This window comes from Haliotis rufescens, unplaced genomic scaffold (genome assembly GCF_023055435.1).
Source record: "Haliotis rufescens isolate VD_foot unplaced genomic scaffold, xgHalRufe1.0.p SCAF_21, whole genome shotgun sequence".
NCBI lineage: Eukaryota > Metazoa > Mollusca > Gastropoda > Lepetellida > Haliotidae > Haliotis > Haliotis rufescens.
In genome coordinates, this window is record NW_025963902.1 from 6,488,746 (window position 1) to 6,494,623 (window position 5,878).

At 40.7% G+C, this 5,878-nt stretch overlaps 1 protein-coding gene across 1 annotated transcript in view; it reads left to right on the forward strand.

Annotated features, from left to right (window-relative positions):
• Nucleotides 1-5,878, forward strand: part of LOC124118473 (zinc finger protein 420-like) — a 67,012-nt gene that overhangs the window by 50,123 nt on the left and 11,011 nt on the right. The gene's annotated exons all lie outside the window — the stretch shown is intronic.

Below are 5,878 nucleotides of genomic sequence, written 5' to 3' on the forward strand. Positions count from 1 at the left end.
GTTCGTTGTCGAACTTAGGCCAGCAGCTCATTTCCACCAGGAAATCATCACGTAAATGGTGAACATAGTTACAGATTGGGGTTGTCGTCTAGGTTCACCATGAACATTTACATTACTGAAGAACAGTGGGTTAAGGTTAGCCATGTCGAAATTCTGCGTGGAGAGAGAGTCATTCTGAATATGTATTACTGTTGCTGAGATATTTCAAACCAAATGGTACATTAGTACAACTTAAACTATGACTCTGTTATTTTATAAGTTATCTGAGAAATAAATTAGTTCAACATTTTTGTCACTATTTCTTTAACCTATCATTGTTACAATGGAGTAAGCGAGTTTGGTTAAACGCCGCTTTTAACAGTATTACAGCTATATCGCGCCTGTCAACTTAATGTGGAAGGAAAGCCCGAAGTGATGCAGGTCTCAGACGTTTACCACTTCGGTGAAACCCACGAGCATGGGTATGGTGCTGACAAACTTAGAAACATAATCGAGGCGAACCGGGATTCGAACCCACAATCATAGCTTTCTGGCGTGCCCAAGGGACGCAGCTCTGCACAGCGAATCGCAGCGCCTTAGACGACTGGGCCACCCGTGCCCACTGTTACACTGGAAGGTGTCATGTTAAGTTCCAAGACGTTGTGTGTCCATGGAGGGTTATTCATCAATTCTATTTAAAAACTAATTATTTTGGAACCATCAATTTGAACTAGTCAAGGATATAATTACTTCATCTTGAACTTGGGTAATATTATGTTTCAATTAAAACAAGAGGTGCCTAATCTACAGAAAGACGACCTCAATTTTCAAATCTCTGCAAAAAATCTAAAACCACTGTACGAGTCCGACTATATCATGAGCGTGTGTTTGAATCGCCTTCAAATATTGATGATACCAGGTTTTCGCGAAAATGTGAGCGTATCCTGCCCAAAGCGTATCCTGCCTGTCACAAACACATTCAAAGGCTAGTCAACTGTTCACCCGAAATAGTTGTGTGGATGTAGAGAATCTTACCAGAGTGTCTTTTGATATCAAATATATCAACACGAGTTGATAAAAGTGTAAAAAGTTTAATTATCAATGATAGAGGTTATCACGCGAGTGTGTTTGGGGATGGTAAATTTAATATCCTGAATTAAGAATAAACATTGTATTTAGCGAGCCTTGGCGAGCTAAATACATAGTGTTTATTCCTAATACAGGATATTTACCATCCCCAAACACACAAGCGTGATTACCTCTTTATCATATAATGTCATTCTTTAATTCTGTACTTCAAAATAGCCTTCCCTCTCTCACAAACATTACCGAAACATTGCGAGTTTTCCTGGAATGCGCGCATTAATATTTATTACGTCACACTGTAAGTGATGTGTCAGTCGGACAGTGACAGTAGCCAATATAGTTCCAAGCGAAATCTCTTTCTTATACAGTGGCGAAGCAACATATACGCAAAACAACAATTGTTTTTAATTGCCTTTCGCGGCAATCCATCGGCCTGTCTGCTAGAGTAGCTGCCCTTTGTCAAAGGGAAGCTACTCTAACCCTAGTCTATGAGACGTCACGGCCACGGTCAGACGCACACTCCTTCGCAGTGGTGACTCAGTATAACACCACTTCCACAGGCTAATTTGCATATCACGTGACCGGACTTTTCTCTGGTTTGTAAACAAACGCGCTTTTTCAGAAATCAGTATAGAACGGACTAATGCAAGTATTTGGGGGCGCTTTACATATTGTTTTGCATAACTATATAGATATGCTACTACAACTGCGACAGTGAGTTGCATGACAATATATATTTATGCATCAAAGTGACCGTGTCGCTAGCTCTCCGTTAGGCTTCGATGACAGCACGTGGAGCTGTACAACAAATGTTAACATAGGATAACTACGCCAAAAGAAGTAGATTTTTACGTATTTGCATACTTTCTCAATGAAAGTTAACCATTCTCTGACATTTGTTTATGAAAATGTGTAGACTTGTCAAACATGAAACGGATGAAAAGCATATGCAATATCTTGAATGGACTGTGAAAGATGTGACGAATCGTCACATGGCGCTGGCCTGTGGCAGAGGTACTCTGGGTAGGAGAGTGGGTCAGACGTTGTTGACAGTCGGTCTGTCCAGTCATAACGTTTAGAAATGTAATCAGATGTACACACAGTGACCAAACGAAACAAGGTAACAATTCAAACATATTTCGGCCAAATCCAACTGTTTTAATTTGTGGGGAAAGGTTCAAGCCGCAGAGGTCTACAAGCACAGATATGGCTACTGATCCCGCTTGGCTAGTTCTCGTGCCCTCGCCAAATTGTGTCGAAATTTATATCTCCAAAGTTGCCAAAACTTATAAAATGCCTTAGCTACGTCAAAGTTAGACACTGATTTTCAGTATATTAGACTGTTCTTTTAATATTGAAAGCAAATTATCTCTGTAGTTTATCTAGATTGACGATGGTTAATTCTGACTCGATCGTCGAATGACGAGGGCGACGCCAAAATTGAATGCATTGTTGGGAGTTATTATGCCCACCATACAGGATACCTAGAGAATACTACACCCATTCTCGTTAGATAGCCTACTGTCGTAACTGTTTTCGGGTGTCCAGTGCGACCTTACTACAGTTACTGAAAGTACTGCCGTTCCTGGTCATCATGGTCAGTTACGCCATGACTTTGCAACTCGCCTTGTCAGCATCGGCTCGGCTCCGTCAAGGAGTGATTGGTCTAACGACGCTTACTCCAAGTTGTCTCTATCAGCATTCATACTCGCATAATAAAGAAACGCAACACTAGCTTTATACTCACACAGTTTTACTTACTCTCAGCCCATAAAAACACCTGTCGTGGAAGGAATCGTTTTAAACGAAACGCCATTAACCAACTTACATAATTTTTTCCAGAAATATATAAAGATTGTGTCGGGGTTTGAATTTGCAAATTGTGACAATCAAACAGTAAATAATAAATAAGGAATACCCGCTGAATACGGAAATTAGTTAAAGGATATCCAGCCGTTAACGTGAGGTCTCGGGTACAAAGATAGAATTGTGAAACCATAATTTCATGACAAGCAAAGGAATTTGTCAACTTAAAATCATGTGTCCTTTCTGCAAATTTCATCGAAAACTTTATTCTCAATTAATAAATGTGGGATCATCTTAAAAGCGGAATCCCCAAGAAGAGGTTGTAAACTTTCAATGTTTTTTTTTAAGATGGATGCATTAAAAAATTCCGATAGAAGTAAGAGATAAGGTGGGTATAATTTTGAAGCAGTTGTCCATTTCTCACATAATTGAATTCTCATGTCTATGTCGAATTCATCCAGTTTCAACGCACAGTGACAGGAAATTTTAAATATACAAATGTCACGACCCTTGCTCGTTAGTGTTATGGTTTTTATGCCAGTTAAAAGAATTGTGCCTGGGTCGATTTCGAGAGCCATTGAACGTAGCCCATTTAATCCGAATTTAGTATCACACAAGGATTTAATTCTTGGTTGTCTTGAAGAAACAAAGCAAGTGCGCATGTGAGCGATGTTTTTGGTTTCGGACTATGAAAAATTGGACAGTGTTTTTCGTGGTCACCATTACATGTTTGAAAATCCCTAGCCGAAAATTCTATATACTTATCTGTCGCCTCCGAAACAGCAAGATAATCTGGTCAATTCATAACCTGAGTGACATGCGTACTTGATTGATTAAGTTGTAAGCCAAAAGAATTTATTCGATATACATCAAGGAGAGAAGAATGAGTCTGGATAGGAACAATAAGCGAAATTAAAATTGAATTTGAATTCCGAGAACAGTGAACAGTGCGTTCCCGATAATAATTACCTGGATCCTTATGTGCAACGTGAAACAACGGGTATTCTGCATTGAGACGTTTTTGAATCATTTGTAACCCTTTCTTTACTTCCGAAACTGTGTAAGCCCTTAACGTTTGAAAAAACCCAATTATGCCATCTGCCTTTTAATACATTAAACTGTCTTCAGTCAAATTTTTGTCAATCTTGCCCTATTAGTATCTTGTCTTTACTGTTGAAAATAAATAACATGTATACTGCATACTCGACTTGCGTTTCGTTTGCGTGTGAGTATATATGTGCATATCATTATGTTGTTCGGATATAAAACAGTATATTGAGTTTACATAAAGCTGTCAAAAAATCTGTTGGTCACACTGTACTTTATAGATGTAAGTAAAAGTGGCTAAATTTAGAGGTTTTTAACAAGACATAAAATTGGACGACATATGTAACTTTCTGCTTTTCAAAACAGCCTGGCATGGGGTAAAAATTCAATGCTGTAGAACTCCGTTCAATTGCAAAGTCGATGGTTGGCCAATTGTCGCGCGACCCCAATTCTCGCACAACGTTTAGCTATCACAACTGGGACTCCAGCGGTGATAGTACGCAGAGATCTAGCGAGTTTTCTGAAGTTGAGAAACATAACACTTGGTATTTCAATGCAGTGAACACAACCCTTTGACTATTGTCATACAAGATCGAGCTATACTGAACATCAAAAGTTCCTGTGACATTGAATAAGATTTAACGCAAAGTGACGTCAAATAAGTATATCAAAATACGTGATTTCATAAAAAAACATGAAGATGCCAAAATGTCAATTTACAAATCAATATCGTGTGTGTCCACCTCTGGTTGCGATGCAAGCAACGCATCTTCGTCTCATGGAATGGACCAAGCGTCGCACAAAGTCCTGTAGGATATCTGTCCATATCTGCTGGAGCATGTTTCGAAGCTCCTGGAGTGTCTGTGGAACACGTGGCTGACGTCGAAGGCGCCGATCCATCTCATCCCACATGTGCTCGATTGGTGAGAGATCAGGGGAGCGAGCCGGCCAGGGGATGACATTCACGTTGTTATGTTGAAGAGAATGCTGAACAAGTCGAGCAATATGAGGCCGGGCGTTGTCATGTTGAAAGGTAATGCCTGGGCCATGACGACGCAAAAACGGTAGAACAACAGGGCTGATGATCTCGTCGCGGTAGCGCGGACCATTGAGATTTCCCTCTACCACTATCAAACGGATCCTCTCTCTTGCTGTAATCCCATCCCATACCATAACGCTGCCGCCACCGAACCGATCTTCTTCCATAACACAATGATTGACGGAACGTTCACCTCGACGTCGGTACACTCGAATCTGTCCATCGCTGTGGCTGAGGTGAAAACGAGACACGTCAGTGAATAGAACTTGTCCCCACTGCATGGCCGTCCAGCGTAGACGCTGTCTGTACCACTGTAGACCCTGCACATCTGAGGTGGCGACGTACGGTTTGTGAAGATATCCGTCGAAGGCCAGGGATGCTTCTTGCAGTCACTGTTGCTGGCTGGAATCGATTTCGTAGGTGTGTTGTTCGAATCCAGTTGTCGATTATTGTTTACGTGTGGCCTGCCACTCCGAGGATGGTCTCTGACTGCATTCGTCTGTTGCCAACGTTGCCATAAACACCAAATGGTGTTTCTGTGGACGTTGAATTGTCTTGCAGCATCACGTTGACTCGATCCTGCTTCAAGCATAAGCAGACGCTCATTTTCGGACAGGCGTGGCATTTCGTAATGTTAAATAATTGCGTAATTGTGTTGTTTTTCTGAGTGGTTGTTGTCAGCACGATGCTAAACAATCCATATGGAATCCCGTTAACGCACATGTTTTTATACCCTTTCTTGGGTAGTGAAATGCATTGGGCTTGCATAAAAGTCAACTTTTGCATGGAATGCATGCTTTTCTGTAGCAGTTGCGTTTTTGTGACTTGCTTCCATACATGTACCACAATATTGAAAACCAATCTTTACTTGTTTGAAAAATACACTAAAATATTGGTGTCACAGGAACTTTTGTTTTTGAG